The following is a 13,246-nucleotide window of genomic DNA, read 5'->3' as shown; positions in this document are numbered from 1 at the left end:
CTTTTAATGCTCTAAGACTCGCTGGCCTAATTTATGGTCTTACTGACTTCCCAACCCCTGCAGGAGCACAGAAAAGTGTCTGTCAGTGTCGCTGACTTTTCTCCTGTGGGGCGTCGATAGTGGGAGGTCTCACAATGCATGGGAGGAAGGAGATGTCTGGTGATACCTGTGAAATCTGTGCTCCTTCTGAGTCTCTAAATGTCTCTCAGGTGGCCTTCCATATAAGCAAGGTGATTCCATCCACCCACAAAGCTGCTTGTGATTTGTAAACACTCCTGGGGTGTTACCTGAGCTACTTGGTTCTATGTTCATTCTTTCTGCTCTAGCTGGGACTAGTCACAGGGTTATTTATGCCAGCAATTTCCCTAACATTCAGATCATGTGAGTTTGTCAATTTGTAAATAGTCATTTACCTTTGATAGTTCATTGATTATAAATTTGAGCCTTATGCAAGTCCTTGCCATCCCAGTCATTCCCCACCACACACCCTCTATTTTAAGTTCACCAAACTATGTTGCCCACAGTAACACCCTGTCTACTAACTACAACTCCCTGACACCCTGTATATTAATTATACAGACAAGCTAGATCCCAGATTCACCAAAATATACTGCAGATTAGCACACCCACTTTACTTTTCCCCCCAAAACTGGAATTGATTGCTAACATTGTGTAAAATCTCCTCTGAACTTTCAGAAGACTTTCTTGATAGATCTAAAGATGTGCTGGGCATGGTGGCCTATGCTTGGAGTCCCAGTGGTTTAGGAGGCTGAGGCAGGAGGATTGCAAATTCAAAACCAGCCTCAGCAACTTAGGCCCTAAGCAACTTAGTGAGACCCTGTCTCAAAATAAAAAAAGGGCTGAAGATGTGGCTCAGTGGTTAAGTGCCCCTGGGTTCAGGCCCCTGTACCAAAAAATCAAAAGATGTGGCAGTGCTGTGACCATGTTCCTGAATGGTAGTGGCCAGCTCTTGCCTAGAGATGGGTCCTGTTCTCAAACTGTTTATAAAGTTAAGCGGAGATACCATGAAACTTCATCCTCCTCTTTTCCACAAGAGGGCAATCTAATCTCTTAAAAAAATAAAATAAAAGTAAAAGGGACTGCATAAACTGCTAGCTTGGCTTTGTCACCCAAGTGTAAAGACCTGGTTAGGTGCACACCTGCATTTTGCACCTGGATCAGAGTACATGTGCTGTGTGCTCTTCTTGGTCACACTTTTGTAAACACTTTTCCTTTGGCCTGGTCCCCTCCAAAAGATCTGAAAACCAGTTTGATGGAACTGCATGCCATTTGTTTTCTACTTCTGGAGCTGTATTCTGATGTTCTGCTATGGTGCTTCTTGTTGGAATAGAACTGTTTAAACTTTTTGTTTTTTTGTAGTTGTAGATGGACAGAATGCCTTTATTTTGTTATGTGGAGCTAAGGATAGAATGTCTTTATTTTGTTATGTGATGCTAAGGATCGAACCCAGTGCCTCACATGTGCTAGGCAAGCTGCTCTGCCACTGAGCCATGTCCCCAGCACCATGTATATTTTAAGTTGTAGATGGACACACTATCTTTATTATCTTTATTTATCTTAACTTATTTTAATGTGCTGAGGATCAAACCCACTGCTTCATATGTACAAGGCAAGCACCCTACCACTGATTCAACTCCAGTTCTAGAATCTTGATTTTTGTCACCACCCTTAGAACAGTTACCCCAGAACATGGCTTAATGCCAATCAGGCCTATGGAGACTGCTGTGTAAACCAAGATACCTATTGGTTAATTTAGAATAGGAAATATCTACTGAGGGGGCCTAGAAACTCATATGTGCTAACCAGAGTATACTTTCCTTTTAGAAAAATTAACGAAGCTGAAATATAATCGGTTTGCTTGTCTAAGCCCTGAACAAGGGGCATGCTATGATTTGTATTTTGGAATGTGATGTTCTGAAGTCCTTCTGCATCAAGGGAATGAATGGGTGGAATGCCTCTGCCAAGTCTCTTCCTAGGAGTGCTGTGCTCACCTCCTCACACCTGCCCCATATGTCTAGATCACAGTGTATGCTGACATCAAAAATTAGATTATATTTGCATTTCCCTGATGAGACTTTCGTATCTCATCTATTACAAATTATCTTAATAATTCAGTCCTAATTTGGGAAGGTTAGGAGTGAAGCCCCTTAACAAGTCTTAAGTATACCAAAAGAGATCTCAAAGATTCAAGAAAATAAAATTGTTTCCTCTGTAATCTAAATAACTCAGAAGGTTGGACAGGACAATCTCAAGTTCAAGCCTAGGCTAGGTAACTTAGACCCTGTCTCAAAATAAAAAGGGCTACAGCTCAGTGGTCGAGCACTTGTCTAGCATATGTGAGCCCTGGGATTCAATCCCTAGTACTGCAAAATAAAACTAGTTCTCAACTCCTACTAGATGGTGACTAAGTATAGATGAATGAAAACAAAGACCCCAGATTTTACTTTCTTTCGAACTCTTTTCTTTCTTGACTTTGGTCAAAACAAACATCTCTTTGCTTCATTTTTTTCTGTTATTAAAAAAAAAATCCCTCAATTCTAGAATGATTCAAAATGGTTTAATCAGAATGTGGAAATATGGGAAAGAAGTAAGAGGAGGAAGAAAAGGACCTGTAATGGTTCCTAAATGGAATGCACGAATCTTGGGTTATTTAACTGGTTTTGGTTGTTAAAAACTTGCAGGTTTTTTTTTTTTTTTTTCTTGTATCCATTTGGGTTGAATAACCTATCCATATTCCATTAAATAAAGAAATACTGAATTGGACACACACATTCCCCCTCCCCCTCACACACTTATGAATCTTGATTTTTGACCCTAGTTTCCACTAATTTGCCTGTAATCAGAAAGGATGTTGACTCAGCCTTGGTCTTACAATTTAGGACTTAGCTCTTGGGCCCACAAGGAACTTGAGTGCTTATTAAAAAAATTTAATAAATACTTATTCATGTGCCCCAGGTGTGTCTCCTTCATTCATGTTTTGTTAAGTTCATCCATGACCCTGTGGTTCCCAGTGTAAGAGCCAGAGGGGGCCTGAGTGTTTTGTGACATTTGGGCTGTGCCCATCTCTCCCTCCCCATCAGAAAGAGTGGCCGTGGACTCAAATGCCTCATTAGGTAGTTTGATAGGATTTGGAGAAATGGGGTAGTTAGAAAAATGAGTTATTTGGTACTAAAGTGCAGTCAAGCGTGTATTTAAAGGCCTTTTTAGTGCTGTGAACAGGGCTTAGGTTCATGGTGCTATTAGGATAAGTAGAAGACTTCTTATTTTTAGGGAGTTTAAAATCTGGGCAACTGAAACTTTAAACAATTGGCAAAGCAGATGCCATAGTGTAGTGAAGAGGTTAGAGACATGGGTTAGACAGACCTGATTTTTAAAAATCTTTCTGAGCCTTATATTTAAATTGGAGATATTATAAAGATTATATGAGGTAATATATGTAAAGTACTTAGCTTAGAGTCTGGCATGTGGATGAATGTTCAATATTTGGTAATAATAATAGTAATTGGGTCTAATAAAAGGTTTCCTTTATGCAGTCTTATGGAGAAAGGAAGTGTTTTCATGATCACTCTTCCTGTTAATCATGTTGAAAGAAAATTTTCTAAAATACCATTATATATCTTCCTGATTTCTCTTAAAAATTTTTTTTGGTAGTTGTAGATGGACAACATGCCTTTATTTTATTTGTTTTTGTTTTTATGTGATGCTAAGGATAGAATCTAGTACCTCACACATGCTAGGTAAGTGTTCTACAACTGAGCCACAACCCCAGCCCCCTGATTTCTTTTTAAAAAAATTTTTAAAAAATGAACACAATACCTTTATTTACTTTTATGCAGTGCTGAGGAGTGAACCCAGTGCCTCACTTGTGCTAGGCAAGTACCCTCCCACAGAGCCACAACCCCAACCCCCTGATTTCTTTGATAAGCATTCTTTTTCTGATAATAGAAACATGGACCAATTGATCCTATCTTCTCAAAAATGGTATTTTCTCACCATCAATGTGCTATCTGTAATTCCTTTTTAAACTCCAGTCTTGCAAGGGGCAGTGGTGCATACCTACAATCCCAGCGACTCAGGAGGCTGAGGGAGGAGAATTGCAAGTTCAAGGCCAGACTGGGCAACTCAGAGAGCCCATGTCTCAAACAAAACAAAACAAAACAAAAAAACAAAAAACCCCAAAAAAACCCAAAACAGCTGGGTTGTATCTCGGGGGTAAAAGCATCCCTGGCTTCATTCCTAAGTACAAAAAACAAATACCCGGAGAGAGAAAAATAGACAACTCCTGTCTTTTATAAGATGCTTCTATTCTGGGGAGCTAGCCAATCACAAAATATATTTTTATACAAAGGAGTAAAGAATACAAAAAGGCTCTTCTGGTCTCAACCGCTCTGGGGGCAACAGCTTATGGTGCAGACATGGTCAAGTCCAAGAACCACACCAAGCACAACCAATCCTTAAAAATGGCACCAAGAAACCCCCATCACAGAGATATGACTCTCTTAAGGTGGTAGACCCCAAGTTCCTGAGAAATATGTGTTTTGCCAAGAAGCACAACAAGAAGGGCCTGAAAAAGATGCAGGCAAACAACGGCAAGGCCATGAGTGCACGTGCTGAGGCTGTCAAGGCCCTGGTAAGGCCTAAGGAGGTTAAGCCAAGATGCCAAAGGGTGCCAGCTGCAAACTTGATCGCCTTGCCTTGCTTGCCCATCCCAAGCATGGGAAGCGTGCTCATGCCCACGTGGCCAGGGAGTGCAGGCTCTGCCGGCCAAAGCCCAAGCCAAGACCCAGGCTACAACGCCAGCTCCAGTATCAGCATTGGCTCCGGCTTGGGCTCCGGCTCCCACCCCCAAGGGTGCCCAGGTCCCTGTGAAGGCTCCATAGTAAAAACCTCTGTGAATGTGAGGACAGAAGGACTGGTGTGACCCCCTGATCCCCTGTCTATGCGAACTGGTGTCCTCCTGTGCTGTTTGTATAAATAAATCCAGAGGCAGGATCTATTAAAAAAAAATACAAAAAGACCTGTAGGAGGTCTAATTAACAAGGGCTTTGGGACAACTTCATTGTTTTGGGAGCTCAGAATCTCTTGCTGCTGACCTTCTTGCCATGCTCTAAAAGACTGAGGTTCCTAGAAGTGTGGAGCTGGTTAAATAAGCTGTTTGTCTAGTAGGATCAGAGGTATACAGAAAGAGTGAGTAGCCCCTGGATCACCTTTATTTCCCATCAGAAAGTGAACTTGGTGGAAAAACTGATTCAGAAGCAGGAAGTGGTGTTCCAGCCCTAATTATGCAACCATGACACTGTGCCAGGGCTGCCTTTCTACAGCACAGACACTGGCTGCCTGGGGAGGCTTAGCTCTCCTGGGAAGAGTAAGGTGCAGGATGAGTGAAAATGAACTTACTAGGTCTTAAGTTTATAGGGTTGTGGTTTATTCTGGGGGTGGGGGGCCGGTTAAAAATGTTTGTTAAAAAAAAACTTTAATGGACTTCACCTTTTTAGAGGGTGAATATTCTCTTTGAGGTGATGGAAATTGCATGAGTAAAGGAAAATCTGAGTGGCTTTGGTAATGAAAGAGTGCAGGAATGTCAGGATTCTCGCAGCTGTTTTAGTAGGCAGAGTGCTTGCACTTGGGGAATAGCACCACGAGAAGTCTCAATTTTCCCTGATGTTTGTTCCTTTCACTCTGTATACTCCTCGCCTCACAGATTTAAATACCAAATTGCTTCTATTACTTCACAGTTTCCACCTGGGGTCTCAGGAGTTTGCACAGAGCCAAAAAAGCATCTGCAGTTCCCCCCTTTTTGCCACATCTTATAACTCGGGGGCTTCTTTCTGAGCTGTTTATGTCATCAGCACTCTATCTCTGGTATTCCTGGTTGAGTTTTTAGTTTCAACTGAAGCTGTAATCCCCGAAGTGGCGGGACTCCCCATGCTTAAAATCCAACACCAGCTTGAGGGTTTTCTGCAGTGATGCAGAAGGTGACTTAATTTTTGAATCTGCCTTTTTACCTTTGTGAGCTCTGCTGAGATTTTTAAAAATAATTTTTAAATTTGGCAGATTCTATAAAACACTTAAAGATAATTTTTCTGTAGATATAGAAAATAGTTTTAACAGTCTTATTTGCTTATTTTAGTCTTTGGACACTGAGATGGAAAACCATAGTCAATAGATTGAATTCTGTCTGCCAGTGCTGTGTGGCACTGATTAAAATGAAGTGCATTTGTTTGTTTGAATGCAAATTGGGGGTTTTTGTTTGAAAATAGTTTGCTGCATGCATGAATGAGTTTGGTCATTTTGACTAAATTGACCTATTAGTTATCTGAATGATTAGTTACTTTCAGTTTGGGGATTAATTTATTTTGGGTGCTGTGACCAATATTCCCCTCACTGAGTTGCTAAGCGGCAAGCATGCTGAGAGATGTTCCCCAAGAACTGGCCTCATTACTAGATAGCTACTCCTGAACCTGTCCTTGGAAAAAGTCCCCTGCAATGGCTGGAGCTCCCTTCCTTCCCTGTTTTAGTCAACTTTTTCACTGCTGAGACTAAAAGACCTGACAAGAATGATTTTAGAAGAGGAAAACTGAGGGCTCACAGTTTCAGAGGTCTGTTCGTAGACAGCTGGCTCCATTCCTCAGGGCTCCAGGTGAAGCTGAACCTAATGGCAGAAGAGTGTGATTGAGGAAAGTGGCTCACATGATGATCAGAAAACAGAGAATCCACTCACCAGATACAAAATAGGCACACTACCAATGACACACCTCCTCCAGCCACATCCTGTCTGCCTTTAGTTACCATTCAATTGCATCAGGGGATTAATTCACTGATTGGGTTAAGGCTCTTATAACCCCATCAGCTGTTCTCTAAACCTTCTTGCATTATCTCACTGAACTTTTGGGGGACACCTCACATTGAAACCATACTATTCCCTTATGATTTTTTCTGTTCTTCATCCAGTATCTCATGCAGTTGGACTGAGTGGGTTGGTGTGATAGCTTGATGGGCTCTGAGAGGTTGGAGGTGAGACCTTGGAAATGTTTCCCCAGCTCCCATATGGTCCTTGCATCTCCTAGTTTCTGGCTGTCTTTCCCTATCCTTCAGAAGTTCAGTGCCATGTGACTAGTGGCCAAAGGCCCACACTGAGACCTCAGTCCTACCTGCCCCTGTGTCCTGGGCTTCAGGTCCCTTCTTTCCTTCCTGACTTCAGAGTTCATTCTGGCTATTTTCATGTTGTATTCTAATCGATGTGTGATTAATTCTGTATTCCTGGTCCCTAGAACAGTGGCACCTAGTAGGGCTTCAATTAGTACTTGAGTAAATGAATGAACAAATGTTAGTTTATTGATGGAAAACGATTCGACTTGGCTGTTTTTAAAACAAATGACCAAGTCTTCCCAAATCTTCCGTGAATATTATTTCAAGTATTATAGGGAATTCATGCTTGAGTTTGCAGCATATGTACCATCAATTTATCATTTTTATTTCATCAGTAAAAAAGTCTTAAAGGAAATACAAGTTCATGGTTTAAAAGTTCAAATAGTCCCTCAATTCCTGTTTTGATTTCTTATGAAACTTTTCTGAGATAATGTATAAATATACCTGCATATGCTTACATATTATGATTCACATTTATAAGGAGATATTATATGCCCATTTTCTTAGTCTTATTGTAAGACCCTGACCAAGTGAATATCTTGCCTCTGCTTTTTCATCTCTTCTAAAATAGGTAGTATGTTTGTCTTAATTCCTAAATGAGATCCATTTTTTGGGGGGGTCTATTTTAGGATAAGTTTTGGCCGCATATTTTAGAAAACCTAAAATAACTCTGGCTTAAATAGACAAGTTTTTCTCCCACCTGGGAGAAGTCCAGCTCACAGTATCAGGAACCCAGGTTACTCTGTTGTGTTGATTTGCTGTCCTTTAATGCATCACCTTGGGATTCCAGATGGCCATTTAAGCTCCAGTCATTACATATATACTAGGTATTAGGAAGGAGTTATCTCCCTTTGCCCTATATTATGAACACCCTTTAAGGAAACCTCACAGAAGTGTCATACAAGACTTTTGAGCAGATCCAGTTAAAAACTAGTGATTCTTTTACAAAGGAAGAAGAGGTAGATACTGAGTTGGCTGTCTAGCATTTTCTGCCATAATCAGTCCACTCTTCAAATAAGTGCAAGACCCCTTAACCCCCAATTTTTTTTCATATTTTTATTGGTGCTTTATAATTATGTATAATAGTGGGATTCCATGTTACATATTTGTACATACATATAATATACACACACACAATATAACAATATAATTTGATCAATATTGTTCTCCATTTCCATTGCTTTCCTCTACTGATCTCCCTTCTATTTTTACAAAATTCCCACCCCAAACTTTTCTTCCCCTCTTCTCTCTCTAGATTTCATATATGAAAGGAAAACACATAATCCTTAATTTTCTAAATTTAGCTTATTTTGCTTAATGTTTTTGAGTTTCATTCCATTTCTGGCAAATGACATGATTTCATTCTTCTTTATGCCTTTAAAAAACTGGTTGTGTACATGTAACACATTTTATTTATGCATTCCCTCATTGATGAACACCTAGTCTGGTTCTATAATTTGGCTATTGTGAATTGTGCTGCTGTAAACATGGGTATGCACATATTGCTGTAGCATGCTTACTTAGATTTTTTTTAATTAAAAAAATTTCTTTAGTTGTAGATGGACACAATTCCTTTATTTTTACATGGTGCCAAGGATTGGACTCAGTGTCTCACATGTGCTAGGCAAGTGCTCTGAGCCACAACCCCAACCACTTACTTAAATTCTTTAGGATAAACACTGAGTGGTGGTATAGCTGGGTTATATGGTGGTTCTAGTCCTAGTCTTTTGAAGAACCTCCATACTGATTTCCATAGTGGTTTTGATAATATATAATCCCTCCAACTATGTATGTGTTCCTTTTTCTCCACATCCTTTCCAGCATTTATTATTGTTTGTATTCTCTTTTATTTTTTGGTATGAGGGAATGAACCAAGGGGCACTTAACCACTGAGCCGCCTCCCCAGCCCTTTTTTATATTTTATTTAGTGACAGGTCCTGCTGGATTGCTTACGGCCTTGCAAAATTGCTGAGGGCTGACTTTGAACTTGCAATCCTCCTGCCTCATCCTTGTGAGCTGCTGGGATTACAGGCATGCACCACTGTGCCTATCCTATTGTTTGTATTCTTGATGACTGTCGTTCTAACTGGAGTGAAATGAAATCTCAGTGTAGTTTTGTGCATTTCCCTACTTGCTAATGATGTTGAATATTTTTTCCCACATATTTGTGGCCCTTTGTATTTCTTTTTTAAGAATTATCTGATTAGTTCATTTGCCCATTTATTGATTGGCAATCAAGTTTTTTTTTTTTTGAGTTCTTTATGTATTTTAAATATTAATGCTCTGTCAGAAGAGTAGTGAGCAAAGATTTTCTCCTATCATGTAGGTTCTCTTCACATTCTTACTCATTTCCTTTGCTATACAGAAGCTTTTAAATTGGATTCCATTTCTTTTATTCTTAGTATTTTCTGAACTTTAGGAGTCCTATTGAGGAAGTTGTTGCCTATGTCTGCCTCTATGTTGAAGTATTTACCCTATGTTTTTCTTCAATTTGTTGCAAAGTTTCTGGCCTAATTCCCAGATCTTTGATACATTTTGAGTTGACTTTTGTAGAAGGTGAGAGAGAGTGTGTAGTCTTATTCTTCTACACATGGATGACTAGTTTTTCCAGAACCATTTGTTAAACAGGCTCTCTTTTCTTTACCATATGCTTTTGATGACTTTGTCAAGGATCAAATGACTGTATCTCTGTGGGTTTTTCTGCATCTTCTATTGTGAAACATTGGTTTATGTGTCTGTTTTTATGCCAGTACTATGCAGTTTTTGTGACTACAGCTTTGTAGTATAATTTGAAATTGGGTATTATGATGCCTCCAGCATTGTTTTTTTTATTCCCCTCCTCTGAATTGCTTTGGCTGTTCTAGGTCTTTTATTCTTCCAAATTAATTTTAGGAATGATTTTTCAAGTACTATGCAGATTGTATTTTTTTTTTTTGTACCAGGGATTGAACCCAGGGCACTTAGCCCCTGAACCACATCTTCAATCCTTTTTATATTTTATTTTGAGACAGGGTCTTTCTAAGTTGCTTATGGCTTCACTAAGTTGCTGAGGCTGGCTTCAAACTTGTAATCCTCCTGCCTCAGCTTCCCAAGCCATTGGCATTACAGGCATGTGCCACCATGCCCAGCTCATAATTAGCATTTTGATGGGGATTGCATTGAATCTGTGTATTGCTTTTGGTAATATGGCCATTTTAACAATATTAATTCTGCCTGTTCATGAACATGGAAGGCCTTTCTATCTTGTGTTGTGTTCTTCAGTTTATTTCTTCAGTATTTTCTAGTTTTCATTGTAGAAATCTTTCACTTCCTTGGTTAGATTCATTCCTAGGTGCTTTGTTTGGGGAACTGTTGTGAATGAGATTGCTTTCCTTATTTCTTTCTCAGCAGAATAATTATTGATGTATAGGAAAGCTATGGATTTTGTATACAGTTGTTGTATGAAGCCGCAGTATGAAGTGACCTTCTTCATCTCTTCTGATTAATTTTTGGCTTAAATCTGCTTTGCTGGATATGAAAGTAGTTATTCCTTCTTGTTTTGAGGTTCCTTTTGCATGGTATATCAATTTCCACCTTTTACTTTCATCCTGTGGCTGTCTCTTCCTCTTGTAAACAGTATATAGTTGGGTTTTGTTTTTAAATCCATTCTGCCTGTCTATGTCTTTTTTTTTTTTTTTTTTTTTGTGGTGCTGGGGATTGAACCCAGGGCCTTGTGTTTGCGAGGCAAGCACTCTACCAACTGAGCTATATCCCCAGCCCCCTATGTCTTTTAATTGGAGAGTTGAGACCACTTACTTTCAGTGTTATTATAGAGAGATGTTTATTCATGCCATTTTGATTTATTTCTAGTGTTTAATTTAATCCTATTTCTCATTTACATAGCAACTCCTCAATGAGATTTGTCCAATGGTGAGTTTATTTTTCATTTATTCTGTGTTTAGCATTTCCCTGAGTATTTTCTGCAGTGCCTGTTTAGCAGTCATGAATTCTTTTAGCTTCTGTTTATCTTGGAAGGTTTTTATTGCTTCTTTAATTCTGAAGGATAACTATAGCCATCTTGGCTGATAGTTATTTTCTTTTAGGACTTGGAACACATCATTCTGAGAACTCCTGGATTTCAGAGTTTGGGCTGAAAAGTCATAAGTAATTATGATTGACTTGCTTCTAAATATGACCTGACATTTTTCTCTTGTGGCTTTAAAAATTCTATTCTTGTGTTCTGTATGTTAGGCATTTTAATTGTGTCATGAAGCATCTATTTTGGGATTTTTGTCTATTTGGAATTCTAAATGGTTCCCTTATCTGTAAGTCTATCTCATTCCCAAGGTTTGGAAAATTTTCTGTTATTTGTCTGAAGAGAATATCTATGCCATTATTCTGCAACTCACAATCTTCTTTAAATCTGAAGATTTTTAAATTTGGTCTCTTAATGTTGTCCCAGAGTTTTTGTAATAATTTTGATTTTAGTTACTTATTAAGTACTGTTTGAATGTTCAAAGTCAGTCACTTTGTACTACAGCTTTGAGATTGTGTCTATTGCCTGATATGTTAGACTGAGTTACATCCCCAGCCCTTTTACTTATTTTTTTTCTTAAAAATTTTCAAGTTGCTGAGGCTAGCCTCAAACTTGCAATTGTCCTTCCTCAGCCTTCTGAGTCACTGGGATTACAGGTGGGTGCCATTGCACCTGGTTTAGTCTTTTAGTTTGATATTTTATTTGATTTATTGTATTTCATTTCCAAGATTTATGTTTGGTTCTTTTTCAATATCTCTATCTCTTTATAGAATTTCCCATGCATATCCTGTGCTGCTTTTCTTAATTCATTCAGTTGTTTTTCTATATTTTCTTGGAATTCATTGATCATTTTAAAACCATTCTTTGACTGGTATACCTGATATATCATCCACTTCAATATATTTAGAGTGAGTTGCTGGTGAATCATGAACTTTAGGGAGTGTCATGGTATCTTGTTTTTTCATATTTCTTGTATTCCTGTGTTGGGTTTTATGCATCTGTTTGGATGGATTTCTCCTCCACTTGAATGTTAGAGGCTTTTTAGAATGCAGCCTTCTCTTGGCAAAGTGTTCCGGTATAACAGATTGTTGAGAATTTTTCAATATATTTCCAATGACTTTTGTAGTATTGTTCTCCTGCTGGTTCTTTAGCAATGATTAGTGTATTTTATATGGTGTATACTGAGTAAGAGCTTGATGATTCCACTTTCCCTACAGGTATCATAGGAGTGGGGTCTTTCTTGTAGATCTGGAGATTATGTACAGAAGGGTATGTGGGGTACACTCTTTGTGATTGCTTTTTTACACTTAATATCTCTGTGCATTTCAAAGGGATATAGGACTGATCTGAACTGAGATTCATATAGTACAATGTCCACAGTCTTTGTATTAATTCCTTGTTTCTGCAGTAGAAGTAAATATCTATGAGTGGGGCCTAAGGGCTCCCATAGACATTCCTACTTGGGGCATTGCCACATGTTTGGGGTTTTTTCTTTCCCCTGTTCTTCATATTAAGGTATTGTTGAAGTTTAAGCATGGTTTGTGTGCAGAGCAAGGTACACTCTCTTGACTGGGTTTTTTTTTTTTTTTTTTTTTTTTTTTTAGCATGAATCTTTATTTCTGTTTTTATTTGGGGAATTGGATGAGCCAAAGGGTCAAATTCTGCCCTTCCCACCACTTGTCATTCTGGTTTTGATTTACATGTGGTTTTGAGATTTTCTATGCTAGTTGTATATATATTAAACCCCTGGTTAGTATACACATGTGTCTGTGCTGTGTTGCCACAGTTGAGGGTTTGTCTTATTCTGGAACAGTGAGCAGCTGCGATAGAGCAAGTACTTCTCCACTTCAGTGCCTTGAGTCCTGGGCCTGTATGCAGCTTCTTACACTGCACAACATAGCTTCATATTGTAGCCAAGTAGGTTCAATCCCCTTGACTGGGTTTTGAGTGCAGCTTTGCCGAAGAGTCTTTACCATGTCAACTCATAGTGTTCGAATAGTTCCTAGCACCTTTCAGAAATGGGGAAACAAACAACAAATAATAGCAGAAAACAATATACAG

At 38.9% G+C, this 13,246-nt stretch overlaps 1 protein-coding gene and 1 pseudogene across 2 annotated transcripts in view; both read left to right on the top strand.

The window, feature by feature from the left end:
* The window catches only part of SAXO1 (stabilizer of axonemal microtubules 1), a gene marked incomplete at both ends in the record, with an annotated part of 94,859 nt that overhangs the window by 12,390 nt on the left and 69,223 nt on the right, over positions 1 to 13,246 (top strand). The window lies entirely within an intron of this gene.
* On the top strand, positions 4,437 to 4,901 carry LOC306645220 (large ribosomal subunit protein eL29-like; annotated as a pseudogene). The gene has a single exon. The product of its transcript is annotated as a large ribosomal subunit protein eL29-like (transcript).

Source organism: Sciurus vulgaris, assembly GCF_902686455.1.
Source record: "Sciurus vulgaris genome assembly, chromosome: 15".
Taxonomy (NCBI): domain Eukaryota; kingdom Metazoa; phylum Chordata; class Mammalia; order Rodentia; family Sciuridae; genus Sciurus; species Sciurus vulgaris.
This window is presented reverse-complemented; position numbering and strand designations above follow the sequence as displayed.